This window comes from Melanerpes formicivorus, unplaced genomic scaffold (genome assembly GCF_026170545.1).
Source record: "Melanerpes formicivorus ecotype bairdi unplaced genomic scaffold, bMelFor1.0.p_v2 SCAF_6, whole genome shotgun sequence".
Taxonomy (NCBI): Eukaryota; Metazoa; Chordata; class Aves; order Piciformes; family Picidae; genus Melanerpes; species Melanerpes formicivorus.
Genome location: NW_027142358.1, coordinates 21,197,862 through 21,215,606, shown reverse-complemented (window position 1 = coordinate 21,215,606; position 17,745 = coordinate 21,197,862). Strand labels below are relative to the sequence as shown.

The 17,745-nt window shown below is 39.6% G+C and overlaps 1 long non-coding RNA gene across 2 annotated transcripts; it reads left to right on the top strand.

Moving 5' to 3' along the window:
* The first annotated feature begins 1,663 nt into the window (after positions 1-1,663).
* On the top strand, positions 1,664-17,298 carry LOC137441975 (uncharacterized). Of its 2 annotated transcripts, none has more exons than XR_010987549.1 (3): positions 1,664-1,703; positions 6,053-6,110; positions 16,584-17,298. It is a non-coding gene; the product is annotated as an uncharacterized lncRNA (long non-coding RNA). The 2 variants fall into 2 exon arrangements; XR_010987550.1 differs by lacking the exon at positions 1,664-1,703 and adding an exon at positions 5,905-5,954.
* Positions 17,299-17,745: the final 447 nt, after the last annotated feature.

Genomic DNA, 17,745 nt, shown 5'->3' with positions numbered 1-17,745 from the left:
CTGTTTCGCTTTTATAAGTTCTCCATAATTTAGTAGTATTTATCTAAGTCACCATAAAAGTATAGAAATTGATATTAAAATTACAGACAGCTGGGTACAGGATGAAAGGAAACAAATTAAACAAACCCCAGCCTCTTAGGAAAACACAAATGCCAAATTAAGTATGTTAGGCTAACAATTTAAATAATCCAATTTAGCACTAATGAAAGTGCTTTAGACCTGAATCCTGTTTGATTTTGCACCGTATGAACATGCAGAGGAAAACATCTGCCTCAGCAGATGATCAGCCCGGAATCAACAGGGATGTACAGGGAATGAGCAGCCTGGACCACCGCATCGTTTCATACTCATTTCACATACTCTTAATAGTTTTCAATGAAAACTTCTCCAGAGTATATTGCACAACTGATTTTTGTCCCAGAATCTACTAAGGGACAACATTCATAATGGATTGTTCTCTAGAACTATAAACAAGTGGACTTTGCAAATTGGGAGTCACCTCAGTGCTGTTGGTTGGTTCAACAAAGCCTTTTGAAAAGAGGCCCACAGTAAAGACAAGGGGTAACGGGTACAAGTTGCTAATGGGGAGATTTAGACCAGATGCCAGAAAAAAAATTAATTCACCAATTGAACTATTAAACATTGGAATAAAATCCCAAGGGAGGTGGTGGATTCCCCTACATTAGACAGTTTCAAGGCTCAGCTTGAAAATGTGCTGGGCCATCTCATTTAAACTATATTGTTACCCTGAAAGGTTGGACTACATGACCTTTGAGGTCCCTTTCAATTTGATATTCTATGAATCAGGTAACTAAAAGAATTTGGTTTCAGATTAAGCCAGCTACAGCAAGCATGGCCTTTACCACCAGACAAGATAAAATCAAATGTTTCCACAAGGCAGCAGTGGCCCAGGCTGGGGGCTTACCTTCTACAGATGATATAATGTCTGAGATGATGAAACTGACAATGTGATAGCAAGGGAGGGGGACTGGAAAAAGTAACTCAGTCTGCGTAGCATGAAAATGGGGTAAAGCAGGCAAGTTCCTCTGCAGTGGGGGAGATGGCATACGACACACTTTCCTCTCTCTTACTCTGGGGTAGGGGCCGTGGGCAGGGGAGCAGCTGCATGGCTGGGCTGTGTGTCCCCTGCTAGGTGCATCTAATGCATCCATCCTGATCCAGAGATTTCACCTGGGAAGGAAGAACTCATTTACACAGCAAGCAATTCACCCTGATGTTTTAGTTCTGTGTATAAGCCACTGTAAGATCCAGCACCTTCAATTGGAGAGTCCTTGATACAAGGATCAGGCTTGTCTTTCTGTTTCTCATTGCCTGTTTGGCCATGAAGAAAATAATGTAGCAACAGAAAAATCAATACAGCTTGCAAGAAAATGTTATTAATCAGATGGTGTTTGATTTTTCTTGGCTGTGACTATCTTGATTGTCATTGTCTCATGGCTAATAAAGGCCTGATAAATGTTAATATTTCTAATTGCTTTCTGTTATGCACAGAGAGCTGGTGGCTATTTTACCTTCGGGGTTTGTACCACTGCCTTATGGTTTCGTCTCTGTATGAAAGCAATTATTCAGGTGATTCTTCTTCATTGGAATGGGCTGCCTGAAGAGGTGGTGGAGTCACCATCATTGGAGGTGTTCAGGAGGAGACTTGATGGGGTGCTTGGTACCATGGTTTAGTTGTTTAGGTGGGTTAGATTGGTTGATGGGTTGGACGCGATGATCTTGAAGGTCTCTTCCAACCTGGTTTATTTATTGTTATTATTGTTGTTATTATAATTATTATTATTAAGAAATGGATTCCATCTAAAAAATGTTTGCTTATTATTTGTCCCTTCATTTTCTTTTAATATTGGCTAGTTCAGTAAATGCTATGCTCAAAGGTTTTGAACAGTGATGCCATTTTGTGAATTTTATTTAACTATGTTTCTTCAATGTATATAAATCTTACATTCCCGCAAGTAGAATCAAAAAAGAAGGAATTTCTTTGCAAGGTTTAAGAGCTTTGTTTCACAAAGATACAAGGAAATTAGTCTAAGAAATACGAAGAAAATTGTTATATGGCATGTGTCAAAAGATTTCAACAGTTGCACTGAAAAGCAAAATAACTAAATATGACTGTTACCCAGAAAGAATTTTGATGCTGTCATTTTCACACAAGACACAATTTCCAAAGATCCTGGACTCTTCTTGACACATGGGAACGTTTTATAACTTCCCCCCTATTTTCATGTAGCTATTACACTCTCCATGTGTTGTGTTTACATTTTATATGAAAGAAAAAAAAGAAAAAGAAGCAGCTATCATAGGGTACTTGAGAGTTTATACTTGTAAAAGAGCTGTTCGGATCTTGGCTAGAAGAATGTCCTCATGGGAGAGTTTACTCTAGTGGGTAAACAGCAGACAGCAGTGGAGGCAACATTTCATCATGTGTTTATGTCAGAGATGACAAAAAATTCCTAGATTTATAGCCTTGGAAAAATTTGTGTATTCCTTTAGGTGGGAGGAAACAGAGAGAAAGAGAAAAGAAAACGAGAAAGGGAAGTTAACAGATAAAGGCACTTCATGCAGATACCAACATCAATTACCAATGTATGAAACCATTCTATTAATCTTTGTATACAGGCAGCAGGAGAGTTGGTAATTCAATTTATTTTCATGAAGAAGCTTTTACTGCGAGCACCTCAGACTTGGAGCCTTGTGAGTCAAAGTCTCTTGAGGACTTTTGACAGGTTTACAACAGAGGAGGCTGTGTGTGTTGACTTGATTGAAAAATACCGAAACCTAACACATTTATATTGCTGTATAAACATAAACAAAAGTACGATCAGCTTCAGCTCTAGATCTGTGTCATGTGGAGAATTCCTAAGGTGCAGTATCAAAAACAAGGAAAAAAAAAAAGTGATGTTTAAGGGTGTCTGCTAATTCCTGTCAGAGATTTGTACATTCAGGGCTCATACTATGACTGAACTGCTAAGGGTCAAGAAGAATTTTTCCTGATTTAGGCTAAATTTTTAAAAAGTACTAAATCAGACTAAATGGAACATTAAGGAAAGACACAACTCTTGTTTTAATAACTACTTTATGGAGAGATTTTATATCCTTCATGATTTTGAAGGAGGGATATAAATGCAGTCCTACACCTAGACTCCTAATGGGAAGAGATTATCTGTATGTTGTCAAGTGTGCCAGGATTTTGCCTATGGGACTTGTTATATGGTAAGTGCTACATTGGAAGAGCATCTCCTCCTCTTCCTGTGGGATTTCATGCATCAAGAAGTGAGAACGGTAATCCAGCAAGGTTCATTTCAGGAAGAGATATACTTACTAAGCACAATGAAACAGGACCTAAGAGATAGAAAAGAGGGGAAAAAAATAATAAAAGAAAACAAAACAAAAAGCACCAAACCCTTGACCAGACAAAGGGATAACAGAAAGGACAGACACTGAAATGCAAAACTAGAGAAGAGGGAGTGGGACATCTGTGTTAGACTTTTAATTCAGACTGCCCTTCAAACTCTGAAAGTCCCTATGCTTTGGGTTCCTTCAGTGAGCAGTCTCAGGGCATCCAAATTGGGCTCCTTATGGTTGAAATTAAAGTGAAGTGCATCCTCCAGCTGGTCACCACAGAACCAGCCAAAAACTTGCCTAAAGCAAAATCACCTGAAATTTGTACGGTGTGATGTCAACCATCAGCTGCACAGCAACCACCAAGCTCTGCCACTCTGTTCCTTTAAGTGGCACACATTTGCCAATGTCAGCACAGCCCAAAAGACGTGGACTTTTTGGAATGCAGGAATGGGAGAAGACCAAACATCTGTAGGCTGGGATTTTGCTAAGAAACCTGTAAGGGTAATGACTGCAGAAGCATATAAATAATGCAGAGGCTTGATTGTTCTCCAGCCAGTAGAAGATAACAAAACATAGAAACTAGAGAGAAACACTTGAAAATCCGGCAGAAAGGTGAAGATGGAACTGGAAAGGAAGGCTGAAACTGAACTCATGAGACATTATAACTTGAAACTGTACACATTCTTTATGTCATAAGCAGCTCTTTATCAAACATTTGCTTTGCTGCCAAAGCAAAATAATGGCGCTCTCAAAAAGTTCTTGACCTGTAATGGGATCTCTTTAAAGTGCTGAAATAATGCTGAAAATGCTTGAAGTTCTTCTGCTATCAAATTAAAGCTTAGGGAGTTATACTCATAGCCTATTCAAATTCCGTTTAGCATGCACATTTTAACACAGATGTTTCAGTAAGAGGAGTTTCCATGCAATTATCTAACGACTTGCTATGTCAATCATGATAGGTCTCAAGTTTGTTAAACAAAAAATAAATATACCAGTTCTTACCTGCTGCCTCTCCAATTTGAACTGAAAGAAGAAAATTGTCTAGTGGATGTATCTGATTTGATTTGCATTGCTGATAAAGTAAATCCTGTGACAGAGAAAACTAGACAAAAAGAAATGTTGTTTTCTTTTAACTCAGTCAGTGCTCTTCCATATTGGATGAATATTTACTGTGCCATATTTTCAATTTGCCTGCATTCCTCAGTTTCTCCACTCCTAAATTATTTCATCCAAAGGGGTAAAAATGGTTACAAACCTACAGATGTTGGTATATAATACCAAGGTCAGACTTGACAAGGCTTTGAGCAACTTGATCTAGGGGAGAATGGGCCTGCTCACTGTAGGAGGGTTGGACTGGATGACCTTTGGTGCTCCATTCTAGCCTAAACCATTCTATGCTTCATTGAGCAATAGGATAATGGAATATTTCTCCCATGTTGTAACTTGACTTCCAAATATGCAAATTTATAGCAAGGACTGGAAAACAATCTGGATTTTTTTTCACTAATTTGTATTGTATTTTCATGCCAGCAGTCAAGGACCCATTTTTATTCCTCCCTCTTTTCCCATACAAATGTGGCTTTGCACCTCACAGTCCGTGCTATTGTTGCTTGAGACCTCGCACATTGCTCAGCTGCATGCTTACAGGAAGTTTAGGGACAAGAGCTACTATTTTTCTGAACAGAGTCAGTGAGGCTTTCTTCTGTGTATGGGGGATTCAGATGGTAGACACTCATTGCAGGACACCTAGAGATGGCTGCAGCTAAACAAACTCATGCTTATTTATTATCAGTTTACAACACCATAACATGTAAAAAAAGAAATAACAGATAAAGTATTACAACAGATAAAGTATTACACCAGGAATAAAGAATTGGAAACTTACATGTTTGCAACATGTACACTAATAGGGCTGTCCATCTTTTTCAAAGAGCTGCTTCTTTGGAGAAAGCTACAGTAAATTGTTTAGGGAATTCAGCAGTCTGAGGTTCCCTCAAGTGCTGCATCCATCTTTTACTGATTAATAATGAAGCATTAATGAAAATGTTTCTATGTCTTCATGTTCCCACCAATTAAATATGCTGCAGAAAAAATACAGCCTTTGGAAATTGTTATTTGTCTCACTGGCCAGACAAGCAGCAGAGAGAATAATTCTTTACTGGGAATATTGGTAAACTAGACCTGCATTTAGGGGATTCAGCCTGGTAAAGATGGATTCTTAAGCTGACATTTAAGAACCACTGACTCTCAAATACCACATTAGCAATCAGGAAATCAACGGTGTTTAGAAGAAATATAATTAGCTCAGCATGCTCTGCTTGAAACGACTACCACAGCTCTCAGCTGCAACAAATGCTAGGAGAGAAATGAAGAATTTGTTTTCTACTGAAATACATTATCATTTATTTTATTAAAGACATAAGAGCTTGAGATATTAATATTTCTGAGAAACTGCTGGAGCTAGCCTACACAGAGGTGGATTTTTATCCATTAACTGAGTGAATTCTGGGAAACCAATCTTTCTTTTGTTTATTCTGTAGTAAATGCCCTGCTATGACAAAGTGTGAGACAATCAGGTAGAATGCATGGTAGGCTATCAATATGTTTTCATTAAATTTACATACAGAGTTACTGAGATTGTGCTTTATATGTAATTACATCATGCATTATCTCCTCCTCCTTCTAGAATTAAGTGCAGTGGAGGACAAGCAGATGACAGAAGCCAGTACTTCTGAACACAGACGGTAAGCTTATCTGTAGAGAGATTGGAGTAGTTGGTTTCAAAGTAGTAAATGTTTACTCAAATCCGGTCATAACTAGCAGCACTTTAATATGGCAGCTGCTTTGAATCTTATTTCAAAATATGGTGGTCTCCGACCACTGTAGAGTTGAAAACTGCCACCCTTCCTGCATTTCTTAACAAAGAAAGTATGGATTAAATCCTAAATATGTTTAGGAATTGAACTATACTGTATACTCAAAGCTGATTGCCTCCGTATGTAATACAGGATGACAATTAGCTTCTGCTGTACTTCTCCAAGCAAAAAGAGGCCTTGTGTTCTTCACTGTCTATCACTTCAGCACTTTTCACAAGCACCTTTTAGTGCATTCAAATTTGTAGAGAGCTGGAGCATGAAATCACACTTCCTTAATTTACTCAGTGCCAACTCCACATTTTTCTCTGTGGCAATAAAAGGAAGTGACACCCTTCAAGCCCTTGGACCTCTCCACCACCAAAGGTGGTGTCCCTGTAAAATCAAAGGGTGCAACTGCAGCCCAGGGGAAGCAAGTCACTGATCTGTTCCTGATAAAGCCCCACTTCTGCTAACAGGAACTAAACCATGTTGATTGTGTGAGAAATTTGTTGATAACTAATTCATAAGGCCAGAGACTGAAAAAGAGTCTTCTAGAATAGGTAAGAAAAAATTTGAAAAGTACTGAGTTGGAGAAGAATGACAGAAAAACAAAATGTGCATTTTAGGAAGGGGAGAGCAGGGAAAGAAAGTACAGGGTCATGATGCTCTTAGATTGTGAGCCAGTGTTCCTAGGTGTTGTGCTGAGACAAATAGCAATGCAGTAGTTTTAAAATGCTGCTCTGAAATGTCACCTTCATCTCCATTGATCTCTATTACGGAACAGGTCCTTCACTGTCACTAGTGACAAAAGGCATTAGTCAATGAAAAGCTCTAAATAAACTTGAGGAAGACAAGCAAGCTTTTTCTCTCCTAGATGCACACAATAACATTATAAGAAAGTCTGAGAAAGTAGGGCACTGGAAACAAAACAAAACAAAAACCCCACCAAACCAAAACTAAAAATTGAAATATTCTCTTCTAAACCTGCCAGACTTATCAAAAAATATTTGCTGATGGTGTTGGGTTTTGGTGGTAGTGGTTTGGGTTTTTTTGTTTTTCACTTTGGAAAGGATGTTTTTATCTGGATGAGTAAATAGCCTAGTGAAACTTTTTAAACAGATTTACTTTAATCCCCATATTACACTTGGGTAACTGGTATCCACAATTCTATTGCAAGGCTGAAACCTAGGCACAATGTTGCAAGCCTATAGTTACATTTGAATTTGCAAACCATTGACAAAGGGTTGATAGCTGGAAGATCATTACTTGAGCAGCCTTTTTAGACCATGCGGCCTCTGTCATCTCTTATGGAAACACTCAGGCACCCCATACCTTGGCATCTCTCCTGTTGTGTAAAAAGATACTCACTTAGTATGTAACCAGAATGACGTGTTTTCCTCTGTACACTTATAGACACACTCTGGCACAGGAGGGCACATACATTTTGAGGCATATTTCAAGCTTTCACGTGCATCCATCATTTGTACAAAAGAAAAAGCTCGTATTCTGGGTGAGACCAGCTCAAAGGCTTGCTCACAAATCACACTCTGGAGGTCTGAGCTTGGGAAATTTATCATCAGTGTTTAAGCACAGCAGATGATGAGATTATCATTTAAATTTACCCCATGGGTGTTTGCAAGGTTAATGCTCCATTTTTCTGTCCCAATAATATATTGCAATTGTTTGTTCTCTGAGCAACAGACTCTGTCTTCATGCTCGAGATATGCTGCGTTGGTACATGTTCTTGGTGTTAATTCCAGGAAAGGTTAGCAAACCCAAGGAGCATTAGTTGTGGTGTACAAACGCTTTTCTCCATTTCCCTGCCATCAGACTCTCCCAGGCTATGTTAGCTGTGGAGGATTCCTGCCTGTCATTGTGCAAATCACCACCATCCTGGGAACACTTACAGTGACATCTTGATTGTAACACAACAGTTGCCTACTGAGGAGCGAAAGAGCAGGAGTTATGTCATCATTTGGATGTCATTGCTTTATGTCCATGTGATGAGGCTAGAGCAGTGGCACTTCTGTAACCACTAATATACCCATGAACTACCACCACATACGTTTGTCAGAGCTTGGGTATTTCAGAAGCTTTTACCAAAGAGGAGTCTCCAGGGAGATGTTATTTCTCTGTTCTTTCCTTAAATCTTAAACTGAAGGCAGACAAAGGTGGCTGTTAACCCCCTTGGTGGCTGCCCAGTCAGAGGGGCATCTCCACAGCAGGGAAGGCTGAGGCAGAGTTTGAAGAAATCCTTTCTGTAACACAGCCCTAAGACTGTTTTTCTGTACTGCTGCATCCCTCATAAAAAGAAAAAAACAAAACAAAAAACAAAACACAAAGGCAAGACGACAACATTCTGAGGGAGGATGGGCATAACTGGGCATTAACTGGCTCCACATTACTCAATACAATGAAAGGAGAAAGCCATGGGGCTCTCTCTGGGCCACCCCAGGTCCCTGCCCTACAACTTTTCATAGTTATTTCCTGTACTTTGATACTCTTCAGCATAAATATCAAACTACAGCTTCTGGTCCTCATTTTCCATAAATATTGCAGTGGAGAATTAACTGAATTTAATTGCAGTTATCATGAAACAGAAAGCATTAATCAGATGCCAGTAACAGCTGTATTTTGCTCTTCTGAAAGCAAGAAACTATTTTAAAACTATTTTATTAAAAGCAGAAAACTATATTTAAAACAAAGTAAAAAGTATTCTATTTATAGAACAGCATTATCCCAGTGCACACAAGCATCTCAAAATAATAATAAAAAGTCCCTTTTAATAGGATACTGTTGTAGTAAGAGCCTCATAGGGAAAGAAAATCTAGAGAAACATTTAGCTGGATTGTGTAGTGGTTCTATAAAAAGAGAGAGGACAACATAGAATACATCAATTTTCCCATCTCTTTCATTTAGGCTGCTGACAGTACTTTCTGTAGAGATGCCCATCTAATTACAGAATCATAATGTTCTTCAAATGTGCATAAATTACTCTAATTCACACATCAGTTCCTCCCTTGCACTGCAAGAAATATGTCAGTGCAATGAGGATCAAGCCTTTCATAGAGATCATGCAGTTTGCTTTTGAGATCCTCTACTCATTAGCTTTCCATTTTCCCTCTTCCTTGTGTGACTCAGGATCCACCTGGGATCAGACGTAAAAGTGCAGACGTGCTGTGGGAGGTTCTCATGCAGATCACTGAGGACAGTGAGCAGGGAAATGCATCTGAAGGGCATTTTAGGGGAATGTTTGCAGACAGTTGTGCTCTGCAGGGAAGCTTCAGGGTTCTGCACCAGGTGGATTCTACTGGAAGGGTTTTGTATGCATACAAATTACAGATGCATAAAACCATTGAAGGAGTTCTGATGTAGGAACTCAAAATTAAGATGCCACAAATGCCACAGCATGTGGAAGATCAATTATGTGTTGTTATTCACATGAATTATGATTTCAGCCCTAGCTTTACCTGTCTAGAAGCTAACAACTCATCTTTTGCAAGCACCTTCTCTAAGCTGAAGATGCTGCTGTTATGATAGAAATATTTCTAATTTTGATTAGTCTATGCACCAGACATTGCAACTTCACAAGGCTATGCACCATCAGTGACACACTATAGCCTGGATAACTACATCACAAGATAGTGGGGAATAAATGCTTACTGTACAGCTACACATTATCATAACTGGGAATAGTAAGCGCACCTCACAGAATCACAGAATATCAGGGGTTGGAAGGGACTTCCAGAGATCACTGAGTCCAACCCCACTGCCAGGGCAGGCTACCTAGGGCAGGCTACACAGGAGCACATCCAGGTGGGTTTTGAAAGTCTCCAGAGAAGGAAACTCCACAACCTCTCTGGGAAGTCTGTTCCAGTCCTCCATCATCCTCAGTAAAGTGCCTCCTCATGTTGAGGTGGAACTTCCTGTGTTCTACTTGTGCCCATTCTTCCTTGTCCTAGCATTGGGCACTACTAAGAAGAGACTGGCACCTTTGTCTTGACACCCACCCCTCACTATGAATGCTATCAAGCATGTAAGCCCCCAAAACTTCTCATCCTACATACGAGACAGTCTCATAGGTCCACTTGTCCATAGGTTGACAAGGCAGACCATAGGACTCACAGAAGAATTTTTGCAACTAGGTCATTCCCCTCAGAGCAGAAGTTTACTATAAAATGTGTCAAGGAAAGGGTTGCAGTGCTTTATAGACGTGCAATTTGGGGCATGAGGTCAAGGTAAGATACAGCCTGGCATAACTTCAGTTGTAAAACAGATTACACAGATTACATTTTTTAACACTGACACTTATAACTCTCTTCCCACCTTTAAAACCACTCTGCTGCTTCTAGGCCTTCTCAGGAGAAGCACCCCAGTTGTAACATATTTCATATTAAAATGTGAAGAATCAAGTCTCTTCCTGTCCCAGAATGAAGAAACTTCCTTGTGATTTTCCACTACAGTAACAGAGAGAGAAACACCTGCCATCAATGTCAGACACATAACTACAAATAACATAAGCAATAGAAACTCCCTTAAAGTTGTCAGTTAGGAGATCATTCAATGTATCTTCCAGGCCACGTGCTTGCATCAATAGTTCCCAGTTTCTATCTCCTGACATACTGCAGCAAGCACTTTGTTTGTTGTTTTTGTTTGGTTGTTTTTTTCACATATTAAATTAGTACACCTCTTAGTCTGAGAGAGTCCTTTACTCTCAAAATCCAGCTCTTAGTTTCAATATGCACTGCCTGAAGAATCCTAAACACTATAAACACTTGCTTAGGACACATATAGGTACCATAAACACATACAAGTCTGGCAATTAACAGAAAGCACATGCCACAAAACATACAGAAATTTACAGAAAACATATCCCTTGGCACTGTCGTACCAGCAAACCTGCCTGAGCCACTTTTACATAGGGAAAGGAAAGGGGACAATCAATACCTGTGACTTCAAAAGAAAGAAGAAAATGCTATGCTGTGGATACATGCACTGACTGCCTCCTCCATGCTGCATCCCCTTTCTCTTCGACCCAAAGAACCACACATCTGCCTCCATCCCCATTACAGTAGAGTCTTGATCAGAAGCCCAGGTCCAAAGTTGTCAGAGTCTGAAAAGTTTAGGCAAGCCTAATGGTATGGGGGAGATGCTAAACAAGGACTACCCGAAAATACACCTGCTTCCTGATACAAGTCCCACTGCCTCCTGTTTTTCTTGGATGACTCCCCGTGCAAATTGTCATAAGTACAGCCATATTTAGGCATAAGATAAATCACAATTGTCACTGCAGAAAACCAAAATGCCTGATTGTCTTTAAAGGAACCGCTCTGTCTTCTAAAAATAATGACTAGGTCTTTGGGGCTTTAATTTTAGAATGTCTGTTGTGGAGAAATAGAATAATTCCCTCAACGAATGAGTGTTGACAGCTTTAAAAAAAAAAAAAAAAAAAAAAAGGTTAAAATCAAGCTTTGGTTTTGGAGCCTGCTGTGCATCAGAAACATTAACCTACTTTAAGTAAAGTTTGCTAACTGAGCAGCAGAGAAAGCAAGGAAGGTGTGCTTAAGGGAGTTGCATGGAACTCTCTTCTCATGCCATTAGAGCTGTAGGGATTAAACACAAGGAGAAAAGCCCAGCTGACAAGCTGGCTGCCATGCAGAAGTTTAAAGCATTGGAAAGTGCCGTGTGGTGAAAATGAAACTACTTAGCTTTTTGATTTTTCCCATCTGTTTGGAAAAAAAGGAAAAGACACTTCAATTATAATTAGTGGTCCAAAGCTGGGAAAGTAGCGGCGGCGGGGGGGATGTGAATTTTGGCATTGGTGACTGTAAAACCCTGCCTCAGATTGCTTGCAGGCTTCAGATACCTGTTTGTCTCTGCAATGAGATACCAAAAATCATGACTTCTTGAAATATGTAATCCTTGCTAAGGACAGCACTGCTGACATTTTCATCTAGTTCTAAGGATTATTGACATGTCCTGAGTAGAAAGACAGAGAAATATGCACGGCCCCCAAAACACAGTGAGCATTTTTACCATGACAAAAGACAAACAATACACTATAAAGTCATTATTTTAATAGCAAAATTTCTTTGTTGTATGGGTCTTTAAAATTTTGCAATAAATGCTTCAAAAAAGGGCTTTCCGACCAAGTATAAAGGAAACATATCCCTCTTTATACACAGCTACACTGACTTCTCACTTGTACTTTGCCTCTCTATGCTAATTATCCTATGCCTTCTTGTAGGAATAGATCCTTGCAGGGGATGCAATTAAAGATGTAACAGGTACTTCCACTCAGGTTTCTTTTTTCCCCTCTTGGAGTTTCTAAATTTCTGCCATATGATTTTCCATGATGTGTGGCATCATATTTTACAGTGCAGGAGTCCCAAATTAATTTCAAAGACTTCCTTCAGGATAAACACCTAAAACTCTGGTTAGCTATCAGCTCACCAGCCCACTCTTCTCTGGAGAGCATAAGGCTCTGCATATGGATACAGATTGTATGAAAAACTTGTCCAGGAATCGAACCTGAGGCTGCTGGTTTTTGGACAGGTCAGAGTTCCTGTAAGGAGAGACATGTTTTTGGTTGTTTTTTTTTTTTTTAAATACTTCCCTTTCAGAAAATTGAGACACTCACAGAACCAGAAAACATAGAATGCCTCTCAGCTCTTACCAAACAATTCTGAAAACCCTGAAAGGTTTGCTCTGTGTTTGGAGCACCAGTCAGATATAAATGCTGATTACTTTTTATTTAACCCACTCAAGTGAAAGCAAGCCTAAGCATACTGCACTAAAAATTTCTCTCTCCTTGAAGTCTACTGGAACATGACATTTCTGCTTAATGCATATATGCTTTAAAGAAGTGCAGTTATGAAAAGCAACAAAACAAAGCTCAAAGCTGCAGTGCTCTTAATAAAAGCTCTGTCTTTGGCATTTTAAACTAAGCCTAAAGAAGGAATACTTTAAGAGGTGAGGAGAAACAATAGACCAGAAATAGATTGAAAGACTTTGAAAATTATTCTGAAGTCTAGGAGGCACAGGTGGGAATCAGTATTACAAACTATACCATTGCCTGGATAATGGCTGAAATAAAAGGGAGATGTCTGAATCCATGCATAAACCATTAATAGCAGTGCAGACACTAGGATCAGTATCATATTCCCAACAGCCCACGCTCCCCTATGCATGCATAGAATGTTAGAGGTTGAAAGGGACCTCAAAAGGTGATCTAGTCTATCCCGCCTGCCAGAGCAGGATCACCTAGAGCAGGTCACACAAGAATGAATCCAGGAGGGTTTTGAATGTCTCCAGTGAAGAGGACTCAGAATTCTCTCTGGGCAGCCTGCTCCAGAGCTTGGTCACCCTCACCATGAAAAACTTTTTTCCTTATGTTCACATGGAACTTCCTGTGCTCCAGCTTGCACCCATTGCTCAAGCATCTCCACTATGGGGACAGGCTACAGAAGTTGGGGCCATTCAACCTGGAGAAAATAAGGCTCCAGGGAGACCTTAGAGTGTCCTTCCAGTACCTGAAAGCAGCCTACAAGAAAGCTGGGAAGGGACTTTTTACAAGGGCTTGTAGTGACAGGATGGGAGGGAATGGATTGAAGCTTGAGAAGGGTAGATCCAGACTGGACATTAGAAAGAAAGTCTTTGCATTGAGGGTGGTGAGACACTGCAACAAGCCATCCAGGGAGGTCACGGATGCCCCCTTCTGCAGGTGTTCAAAGCCAGGTTGAATGAGGCCTTGAGCAGCCTGGTCTAGTGGAAAGTGTCCCTACAAATGGCAAGGCAGTTGGAACTAGATGATCCTTAAGGTCCCTTCTAACCTCAACCATTCTATGAATCTATGTGTACTTATCTAATGTTATCACACAAAGTCTTCAGGACTTTACCATCTATTGTAAGGGGCTGCTTTTTATTTCTCTTTTTTTCCTCCTCTGACAACTGCGGACTTTAAATCTCAAACACTTTGGGGCATTTTTGGTAATTAACCAAAATACATGTTGGATATGGGCTGCCTTTGCTTTGTGGTATACAGTGCACAACGTTTGATGACTGGAGATAGGCTAATTGCAGCAAAATCTACCATATTTTTCTGGTATACCTTAACACGTATATTACTACCAGGTTACCGAGAGGTAAGTTACCCAAGTACAACACAAAAAATATGCTTTATGTCACACAAATCAACTTACATCTATCCCTCATTTAGTGCCACCTCCTCCAGAACCTTCTCAATTTTGTTATACACACAGAGAGACTGTCATGAACCTCAAGATCCCATGTTTCTTCTGAGTTAGTAATTGATGCTTATTTTCTTATTTAAAAAGGGACAGAGGTAGACCAACAGAAGCGTTTTCAGATCATCTGCTGGGAAGGTGATTTTTTGGAGAGGAGCCTGCATACTGCTTTGCACAAGACTTAGTAAAAAAAGTAAATTTTTCAATTACTCACTGCAATGACTAGATGCTTGACAGAGAGGGAGGAATATTTCCTAGTGAGACAAAAAGTCCTAATGAATGTTGAATGAGCAATACGGTGATGAACGTAGCAAAAAGCCATACAATCAGTCTAAAAAACAATCCAGAGTAATGGGGATTGCTAAATGACTTGTCCAATAACATGGAGAATTAGTTAAAGAAGAGTCAGACTTTCACTAGGAACTGTTTAATTCCACTTAAAGTTTCCATCTGTAATTGTTACCTCAGGGATAGATGTTGTCTTGACTCTTGGGAGAGCACTTAAGACACCAAAATCAGATCTGAAACTTCAAACACCTGAGGGTTCACTGGTTGTGGGGTTTGTGTTTTTCTTTCCCCTTTCTTCAAAATAGACCCCTCTGTCATATCTGGAAGTGTGTTTCTGGGGAAAGAAAATCATTTTGTGGAGATTTTTTTAAAAATAAGGGGTTTTGTTTAACAAAAATATTGAAGATGAGGGAAGGAGATGGGGAGATTTTTTTTTAATGTTTAAGGGAAAATTCTGTTTCAAACACAACTGAACAGGAAGAAAACAGAGTTAGGAAGAGATCAGGACAAAAGCTCTGGTTATAGGGGTTTGTTTGTTTGTGGTGTTTTTGTGCCAGGGTGCAGTTATTTTGCTGTACATGGGAAGAACAATGGTACCTGGAGAAGCCACGCAGACAAATCTTGCAACCTACCTTTGTGCATAGAGAGGACTCTGTTATTTGCTCACTCAGAGCAAATAACAGCAGGTCCTTCTGCTTGGGGAAAACATTTGCAAGAGCACAGCTAGGGTGGGATGAGGTACAAAGGTGAAAGGCGCAAGGCACCCAGAGCAGGACTAGACTCCAGTGCTGGGAAAAAAAATGTTTCCCTCCAGTAGATGAGGCTTTTTCTTCTAAATATTATTGTTTTAAACTGTCCAGTTTTGCTTGAATATTTGGGAGGGCTCTGTTCAGATAAATGTGTGTTGCAACAGGTCCACTGCCATATATCTATTAACTATGATTAAAAAAAGCCCCAAACCCTCAATCATTGCAAGTTAACTTCAGAAAATGTTTCTGCCAGTATAAGTAAAATTCTCGCTCCCTGGATAGCTCAATATTTTACAAAAATATTTCCTTCCAGTCCAGTATGAATTACATGGCTTTAGATAAATTGAAGTTAGAAGCAAAAAGGTGCAGAACTACCCAAATCCCTCATCTTACAGAAACCAGAAGATGGGAAGAAAGGTGATGGATCAGGCCTCTGAGTTCCTCTCTGGTATTCCTCAAAGCGGTTTCAGCTTTCATATAAGTTTATCACTCTAGAGACAAAACAGAAACTCTCCCTAGCTGTGATGTCCCTAAAGAAGGGTGCTCAAGGCTTGCAGTCAAGATTAGGAAAAAGTATGCTTTGACACACATATATTCCCCAGAGTTCAGGAGTCAAGAATGGAGGTGGGGTCTGAGACCCATCTTTTCCCAGAGAGTTTCTGCAGAATCTCTTTCAGCCTTGCCAAGAAAGAACTAAAATTCCAATCACACAAAGTTAAGTTCACCCATTAAGAACATAGAGATCTGTTATTTTTCCCTCCTTGGCCTTGAAAATTAATCCGAGTCTGCTCAGCCTCCTGAAAATATCTTGTTTGTACTAAGCTAAATGCAGAGACTTCATGCAAGATCAGAATTTCAGCCAACAATTTTTCTCTAGGTAGCACTCTAACAGGGTTTGCAAATCACTTCAAGATGATATTTTTCTGGCTGTCTTCCAGGGCTCAGAGCAGCAGCAACAAGTAAAAAGTTGCTGCTGTGCTTGCTGAAGACTTGCTATGCAGGGGACAGAAATCATCACTCTTGGGCTGCTTCTAACTACATGACACTATTTTTCACATACACATCCATCCTTCTTGCAGAGCTACAAGGTGAAGGCCCAAAAAGTGCTTGTGTGGAGATGCAAGACATGAGTTTCCTTCCTCAGGGCTTGGGGACAGAGCGAGCTGTAGCTACCTTGCTCCACACACCACAAGTGATTTGGTGAAACTAGAAGATACTCTTAAGGGAAGTACTTTTATTCTTTATGATCTTTATTTAATGATTTCTTTTCACAGCAATGGAAGATGGGGTAGTTTGGGAAGATAAACTGTGGCTCAGGAAGCCATAGAAAAGGAAGGAAATATGCTACGGGTATCAAAACCCCCGGAATTAATTAGACAACTGAAGAGATGGTACAAGCCAGTTTAAGCTCACTGAAATGAAAGAAACAGAATCCTTTTTCCTTAAATCTTTCATGAATTCAATACATTCCTATAGGCTTTTGGACTCTTGGGAGAAAACAAAACAAAGCCAAACAAAAACACACACAACTTCTTTATTGGCAGAAAATGGTACAATTAGATACAAAGTATTACCATCTTGAGAAGTATGGATCAATTGATGCAAATTCTGGCTCAGCCATTACTTTAAAATACCCATCTAAACTGAAAAAGGTGGCCAGCCTTCTTTCCAGTCTAACCTTTACTGCTAAGGTTCATCTAGAACTAGATTTTGTAGTCTTTCCACTTCAAGAAAACCTAGATGGGAGACATTTGGAGGGTAAGAAGAATGGGTTACTGTAAAAAATTCTGGAGTAAAGACTGTGATAAGCATTGCACCTCCCCCTTTCTTTTTATCCATGTTGTTCAGCAGCAGAACCACCACTCAACAAACACCTCCTTGGCAGCTTTTAAATACATCGGAACAAATACAAGGCTTCTGCTTTCCTAAACATTGTACTGAGCTCCTTGAAAGCACTCAACACTATCTAACAAGACAGCAGAAGACAGAAAAATAGTATTTTCAGATATCTATATATTAGGCTTTCTACATGCTTTGATTTCTAATATTATTGTTCCAATAATGTTATTCTAATAGTATAAATGCTAACATTTTCCTAAGAGGTTCAACTGTGTTTTACCAGCAGGTATGAAAAGAAATGACCTCCAGAAGTTCAAAGTGTCAAGTTTCAGTCTGAGCAAACCTCCAGTGCTTAAAGATGGGATACAAAGTATAATCTAGTTCTTCTAGAACTGGATCATA